Genomic DNA, 8410 nt, shown 5'->3' on the forward strand with positions numbered 1-8410 from the left:
GGCCTTGGGCGGCCTGGACCGCGGCCTTGGGCGGCCTTGCGCGGCCTGGGCGCGGCCTTGGGCGGCCTGGGCGCGGCCTTGCGCGGCCTGGGCGCGGCCTTGGGCGGCCTGGGCGCGGCCTTGCGCGGCCTGGGCGCGGCCTTGGGCGGCCTGGGCGCGGCCTTGCGCGGCCTGGGCGCGGCCTTGGGCAGCATGGCGTGGCATGCGCGCGGGCGTGGGCGGCCTGGCATGCGCGCGGCATGGGCAGCACGGCATGGCATGCGCACGGCCTGGGCGGCCTGGCATGCAGCCGGCCTGGCATGCCCGCGGCGTGGGCAGCACGGCATGGCATGCGCACGGCCTGGGCGGCCTGGCATGCAGCCGGCCTGGCATGCCCGCGGCGTGGGCAGCACGGCATGGCATGCGCACGGCCTGGGCGGCCTGGCATGCAGCCGGCCTGGGCAGCACGGCATGGCATGCGCACGGCCTGGGCGGCCTGGCATGCCCGCGGCGTGGGCAGCGTGGCCTGTGCGAATACCGCGCGCGTGGTCTTTTGACCACGGTGCGCGTGTTGCGCGCATGGTCGCGCACGCCTTTGCACGCCTTCGCACGCAACGCACGTCTAGTGATAAGAACCGCAGCCAAGGCAGCCCAGCCAAAGCCAGCAGCATGCCAAGCCAAGGCCAAGGCCAGCAGCATGCCATGCCACGGCCAAGGCAGCCCAGCCAAAGCCAGCAGCATGCCATGCCAAGGCCTAGGCCAGCAGCATGCCATGCCACGGCCAAGGCAGGCAAGCCAAAGCCAGCAGCATGCCATGCCAAGGCCAAGGCCAGCAGCATGCCATGCCACGGCCAAGGCAGCCCAGCCAAAGCCAGCAGCATGCCATGCCAAGGCCTAGGCCAGCAGCATGCCATGCCACGGCCAAGGCAGGCCAGCCAAAGCCAGCAGCATGCCATGCCAAGGCCAAGGCCAGCAGCATGCCATGCCACGGCCAAGGCAGCCCAGCCAAAGCAAGCAGCATGCCATGCCAAGGCCTAGGCCAGCAGCATGCCATGCCACGGCCAAGGCAGGCAAGCCAAAGCCAGCAGCATGCCATGCCAAGGCCATGGCCAGCAGCATGCCATGCCACGGCCAAGGCAGCCCAGCCAAAGCCAGCAGCATGCCATGCCAAGGCCAAGGCCAGCAGCATGCCATGCCACGGCCAAGGCAGCCCAGCCAAAGCCAGCAGCATGCCATGCCAAGGCCTAGGCCAGCAGCATGCCATGCCACGGCCAAGGCAGGCCAGCCAAAGCCAGCAGCATGCCATGCCAAGGCCAAGGCCAGCAGCATGCCATGCCACGGCCAAGGCAGCCCACCCAAAGCCAGCAGCATGCCATGCCAAGGCCTAGGCCAGCAGCATGCCATGCCACGGCCAAGGCAGGCCAGCCAAAGCCAGCAGCATGCCATGCCAAGGCCTAGGCCACCAGCATGCCATGCCACGGCCAAGGCAGCCCAGCCAAAGCCAGCAGCATGCCATGCCAAGGCCAAGGCCAGCAGCATGCCATGCCACGGCCAAGGCAGCCCAGCCAAAGCCAGCAGCATGCCATGCCAAGGCCTAGGCCAGCAGCATGCCATGCCACGGCCAAGGCAGGCAAGCCAAAGCCAGCAGCATGCCATGCCACGGCCAAGGCAGCCCAGCCAAAGCCAGCAGCATGCCATGCCAAGGCCAAGGCCAGCAGCATGCCATGCCACGGCCAAGGCAGCCCAGCCAAAGCCAGCAGCATGCCATGCCAAGGCCTAGGCCAGCAGCATGCCATGCCACGGCCAAGGCAGGCCAGCCAAAGCCAGCAGCATGCCATGCCAAGGCCAAGGCCAGCAGCATGCCATGCCACGGCCAAGGCAGCCCACCCAAAGCCAGCAGCATGCCATGCCAAGGCCTAGGCCAGCAGCATGCCATGCCACGGCCAAGGCAGGCCAGCCAAAGCCAGCAGCATGCCATGCCAAGGCCAAGGCCAGCAGCATGCCATGCCACGGCCTAGGCCAGCAGCATGCCATGCCACGGCCAAGGCAGCCCAGCCAAAGCCAGCAGCATGCCATGCCAAGGCCTAGGCCAGCAGCATGCCATGCCACGGCCAAGGCAGCCCAGCCAAAGCCAGCAGCATGCCATGCCAAGGCCAAGGCCAGCAGCATGCCATGCCACGGCCAAGGCAGGCCAGCCAAAGCCAGCAGCATGCCATGCCAAGGCCAAGGCCAGCAGCATGCCATGCCACGGCCAAGGCAGCCCAACCAAAGCCAGCAGCATGCCATGCCAAGGCCTAGGCCAGCAGCATGCCATGCCACGGCCAAGGCAGGCCAGCCAAAGCCAGCAGCATGCCATGCCAAGGCCTAGGCCACCAGCATGCCATGCCACGGCCAAGGCAGCCCCGCCAAAGCCAGCAGCATGCCATGCCAAGGCCAAGGCCAGCAGCATGCCATGCCACGGCCAAGGCAGCCCAGCCAAAGCCAGCAGCATGCCATGCCAAGGCCTAGGCCAGCAGCATGCCATGCCACGGCCAAGGCAGGCCAGCCAAAGCCAGCAACATGCCATGCCAAGGCCTAGGCCAGCAGCATGCCATGCCACGGCCAAGGCAGCCCAGCCAAAGCCAGCAGCATGCCATATCACGGCCAAGGGCAGCAGCATGCCATGCCACGGCCAAGGCAGCCCAGCCAAAGCCAGCAGCATGCCATGCCATGGCCTAGGCCAGCAGCATGCCATGCCACGGCCAAGGCAGGCCAGCCAAAGCTAGCAGCATGCCATGCCAAGGCCAAGGCCAGCAGCATGCCATGCCACGGCCAAGGCAGGCCAGCCAAAGCCAGCAGCATGCCATGCCAAGGCCTAGGCCAGCAGCATGCCATGGCACGGCCAAGGCAGCCCAGCCAAAGCCAGCAGCATGCCATATCAAGGCCAAGGCCAGCAGCATGCCATGCCACGGCCAAGGCAGCCCAGCCAAAGCCAGCAGCATGCCATGCCATGGCCTAGGCCAGCAGCATGCCATGCCACGGCCAAGGCAGGCCAGCCAAAGCCAGCAGCATGCCATGCCAAGGCCTAGGCCAGCAGCATGCCATGCCACGGCCAAAACAGGCCAGCCAAAGCCAGCAGCATGCCATGCCAAGGCCTAGGCCAGCAGCATGCCATGCCACGGCCAAGGCAGGCCAGCCAAAGCCAGCAGCATGCCATGCCAAGGCCAAGGCCAGCAGCATGCCATGCCACGGCCTAGGCCAGCAGCATGCCATGCCACGGCCAAGGCAGCCCAGCCAAAGCCAGCAGCATGCCATGCCAAGGCCTAGGCCAGCAGCATGCCATGCCACGGCCAAGGCAGCCCAGCCAAAGCCAGCAGCATGCCATGCCAAGGCCAAGGCCAGCAGCATGCCATGCCACGGCCAAGGCAGCCCAGCCAAAGCCAGCAGCATGCCATGCCAAGGCCAAGGCCAGCAGCATGCCATGCCACGGCCAAGGCAGCCCAGCCAAAGCCAGCAGCATGCCATGCCAAGGCCTAGGCCAGCAGCATGCCATGCCACGGCCAAGGCAGGCCAGCCAAAGCCAACAGCATGGCATGCCAAGGCCAAGGCCAGCAGCATGCCATGCCACGGCCAAGGCAGCCCAGCCAAAGCCAGCAGCATGCCATGCCAAGGCCTAGGCCAGCAGCATGCCATGCCACGGCCAAGGCAGGCCAGCCAAAGCGAGCAGCATGCCATGCCAAGGCCTAGGCCAGCAGCATGCCATGCCACGGCCAAGGCAGCCCAACCAAAGCCAGCAGCATGCCATGCCAAGGCTTAGGCCAGCAGCATGCCATGCCACGGCCAAGGCAGGCCAGCCAAAGCCAGCAGCATGCCATGCCAAGGCCTAGGCCACCAGCATGCCATGCCACGGCCAAGGCAGCCCAGCCAAAGCCAGCAGCATGCCATGCCAAGGCCAAGGCCAGCAGCATGCCATGCCACGGCCAAGGCAGCCCAGCCAAAGCCAGCAGCATGCCATGCCAAGGCGTAGGCCAGCAGCATGCCATGCCACGGCCAACGCAGGCCAGCCAAAGCCAGCAGCATGCCATGCCAAGGCCTAGGCCAGCAGCATGCCATGCCACGGCCATGGCAGCCCAGCCAAAGCCAGCAGCATGCCATATCAAGGCCAAGGGCAGCAGCATGCCATGCCACGGCCAAGGCAGCCCAGCCAAAGCCAGCAGCATGCCATGCCATGGCCTAGGCCAGCAGCATGCCATGCCACGGCCAAGGCAGGCCAGCCAAAGCCAGCAGCATGCCATGCCAAGGCCAAGGCCAGCAGCATGCCATGCCACGGTCAAGGCAGCCCAGCCAAAGCCAGCAGCATGCCATGCCAAGGCCAAGGCCAGCAGCATGCCATGCCACGGCCAAGGCAGCCCAGCCAAAGCCAGCAGCATGCCATGCCAAGGCCTAGGCCAGCAGCATGCCATGCCACGGCCAAGGCAGGCCAGCCAAAGCCAACAGCATGGCATGCCAAGGCCAAGGCCAGCAGCATGCCATGCCACGGCCAAGGCAGCCCAGCCAAAGCCAGCAGCATGCCATGCCAAGGCCTAGGCCAGCAGCATGCCATGCCACGGCCAAGGCAGGCCAGCCAAAGCGAGCAGCATGCCATGCCAAGGCCAAGGCCAGCAGCATGCCATGCCACGGCCAAGGCAGCCCAACCAAAGCCAGCAGCATGCCATGCCAAGGCTTAGGCCAGCAGCATGCCATGCCACGGCCAAGGCAGGCCAGCCAAAGCCAGCAGCATGCCATGCCAAGGCCTAGGCCACCAGCATGCCATGCCACGGCCAAGGCAGCCCAGCCAAAGCCAGCAGAATGCCATGCCAAGGCCAAGGCCAGCAGCATGCCATGCCACGGCCAAGGCAGCCCAGCCAAAGCCAGCAGCATGCCATGCGAAGGCCTAGGCCAGCAGCATGCCATGCGAAGGCCTAGGCCAGCAGCATGCCATGCCACGGCCAACGCAGGCCAGCCAAAGCCAGCAGCATGCCATGCCAAGGCCTAGGCCAGCAGCATGCCATGCCACGGCCAAGGCAGCCCAGCCAAAGCCAGCAGCATGCCATATCAAGGCCAAGGGCAGCAGCATGCCATGCCACGGCCAAGGCAGCCCAGCCAAAGCCAGCAGCATGCCATGCCATGGCCTAGGCCAGCAGCATGCCATGCCACGGCCAAGGCAGGCCAGCCAAAGCCAGCAGCATGCCATGCCAAGGCCAAGGCAGCCCAGCCAAAGCCAGCAGCATGCCATGCCAAGGCCTAGGCCAGCAGCATGCCATGCCACGGCCAAGGCAGCCCAGCCAAAGCCAGCAGCATGCCATATCAAGGCCAAGGCCAGCAGCATGCCATGCCACGGCCAAGGCAGCCCAGCCAAAGCCAGCAGCATGCCATGCCATGCCTAGGCCAGCAGCATGCCATGCCACGGCCAAGGCAGGCCAGCCAAAGCCAGCAGCATGCCATGCCAAGGCCTAGGCCAGCAGCATGCCATGCCACGGCCAAGGCAGGCCAGCCAAAGCCAGCAGCATGCCATGCCAAGGCCAAGGCCAGCAGCATGCCATGCCACGGCCAAGGCAGGCCAGCCAAAGCCAGCAGCATGCCATGCCAAGGCCAAGGCCAGCAGCATGCCATGCCACGGCCAAGGCTGCCAGCCAATGCCAGCAGCATGCCATGCCAAGGCCTAGGCCAGCAGCATGCCATGCCACGGCCAAGGCAGCCCAGCCAAAGCCAGCAGCATGCCATGCCAAGGCCTAGGCCAGCAGCATGCCATGCCACGGCCAAGGCAGCCCAGCCAAAGCCAGCAGCATGCCATGCCACGGCCAAGGCAGCCCAGCCAAAGCCAGCAGCATGCCATGCCAAGGCCAAGGCCAAGGCCAGCAGCATGCCATGCCATGCCACGGCCAAGGCCAAGGCCGAGGCAGCCCATCCGAAGCCAGCAACATTCCATGGCAAGGCCAACGCAGCCCAGCCAAAGCCGGCGGCATGCCATGCCAAGGCCAAGGCCAGCCGCATGTCTTGCCACGGCCTTGTCCCGCAGCGTGGCGTGCCTTGGCCTTGGGCTAGAACATCGCATGCCACGCCCTTGGCAAGCAATCCTGTCCCTCGTGTAATTGCCATTTGGTTTGGCTTTGACTTACGTATATGTTGCCCTGCGAAATGCTTGTCCCTCGGGTAATAGCCGGTTTGGTTGCCTTTGACTTGCGAACACGTTGCTAGTGCTTTCCCCAGTGGAAGCTTGTTGGGAAAAGTATGTCCCTCGGAAGTTGCCTGTTGCGTTTGTTATTTGCATTCGAGCTATCCGATGCTTGCTGGGTTTCTCTAAGAGTTTTTGCACGTTCGTCGGGCTTTTTAATTATTTATTTACTCATAAAAATTATAATAAAATAAATTAAAAATAAAAAAATAATTAAAAAAATTACTATAATTACTAGTGCCTCATCTTATAATTGTTGGAATTTTTCTAGAATTTTTTGAGTATTTTTAGTAATTTTTATTATTTTTTAAGTATTAAAATTGAAATAAATTAAAATAAAATATTCCGGTGGCCAAATATTTTTTTATAATTTTTTTTATGGTGTATTAAATTATTTCATACAACTTTCATGTTGAAAGTTTTGGCAAAAAACCATTACTTTTTAAAAAAACCCCATTATGACTCCTCGAACATGCTTGATGTTTCCTCCTGCCAGATTGAAAAGGGCTTAACAGGCTATTATAAGGGGGGGGCACCTCCCTTAAGGCTGGCCAGCATGGCCAGGCCACAGGCCACGCCTATGCCTAGGCGGGCGCTTGGCACATGCCATCGCTTGGCTTGTGGCATTGGCTTGTGGCATCGAAACTACATAGCCAAGCACGGGATGCGTCGAGTGGCGGCCCGCGGCGGTGGCGGTGGCACGTTGGCCTAGGGCAGCATGCCATGCCACAGCCTTGGCCAGCAACATGGCATGCCAAAGCCTTGGCCAGCAGCATGCCATGCCCTGGCCTTGGCAAGCATGTCATGCCACGGCCTTGGCCAGCAGCATGCCATGCCACGACCTTGGCCAGCAGCATGCCATGCCCCGGCCTTGGCCAGCATGTCATGCCACGGCCTTGGCCAGCAGCATGCCATGCCACAGCCTTGGCCAGCAGCATGCCATGCCACAGCCTTGGCCAGCAACATGGCATGCCAAAGCCTTGGCCAGCAGCACGCCATGCCCCGGCCTTGGCAACCTTGCCAAGCCACGGCCATGGCCAGCAGCGTGCTATGCCCCGGCCTTGGCCAGCAGCGTGCCATGCCACGACCTTGGCCAGCAGCTTGCCATGCCCCGGCCTTGGCCAGCATGTCATGCCACGGCCTTGGCCAGCAGCATGCCATGCCACGGCCTTGGCCAGCAACATGGCATGCCGCGGCCTTGGCCGGCAGCATGCCATGCCGCGGCCTTGGCCGGCAGCATGCCATGCCGCGGCCTTGGCCGGCAGCATGGCAAGCCCAAGCCTTGGTCAGCAGCAGCATGCCATGCCAACGCCTTGGCCAGCAGCATGCCTTGCCACGGCCTCGGCCATCAGCATGCCTTGCCACGGCCTCGGCCATCAGCATGCCTTGCCACGGCCTCGGCCATCAGCATGCCTTGCCACGGCCTTGTCCAGCAGCATGGCATGCCCGGCCTTGGCCAGCAGCATGTCATGCCACGGCCTTGGCAAGCATGCCAAGCCACGGCCTTGGCAAGCATGCCATGTCCCTCGGGTAATTGTACAAGTTGCCTTGCGAAATGCATGTCCCTCGGTTAAATTGCCATTTGGTTGGCTTTGGCGTGCGAACGAGTTGCCTGTGCTTTCCTTGTGGAAGCTTGTTGCGAGAAGTATGTCCCTCGAAAGTTGCCTGTTGCGTTTGTTATTTGCATTCGCGCTAACCGGTGCTTGCTCGGCCTCTCTAAATGTTTTCGCGCGTTCGTCGGGCTTCTTGGTCCTTCGGGGGGTGATTCGTTTTGGGGGGCTGGTGCACAGTGTACGTCGTGGCGCGTGAGTTGTGTTCGGTTTGTGCGAGTTGGACGGATCCCTGCCTGTGCAGCGAACTCCACTGGTGCATTCCTCCATGTCCCTCGGGTTGTCTTCGACTCGCCTTCGGGTTGCTTGCGCTTCCCTAGTGGAAGGTGCCTTGCGAAAAGCGTGTCCCTCGGGTAATTGCCATTTGGTTGGCTTTGACGTTCGAACGAGTTGCCTATGCTTTCCTAGTGGAAGCTTGTTGCGAAAAGTATGTCCCTCGAAATTTGCCTGTTGCGTTTGTTATTTGCATTCGCGCTAACCGGTGCTTGCTCGGCCTCTCTAAATGTTTTCGCGCGTTCGTCGGGCTTCTTAGTCCTTCGGGGGGTGATTCGTTTTGGGGGGCTGGTGCACAGTGTACGTCGTGGCGCGTGAGTTGTGTTCGGTTTGTGCGAGTTGGACGGATCCCTGC

Source organism: Camellia sinensis, unplaced genomic scaffold (genome assembly GCF_055761805.1).
Source record: "Camellia sinensis isolate YWXY unplaced genomic scaffold, ASM5576180v1 Unanchor4, whole genome shotgun sequence".
NCBI classification, from domain to species: Eukaryota; Viridiplantae; Streptophyta; class Magnoliopsida; order Ericales; family Theaceae; genus Camellia; species Camellia sinensis.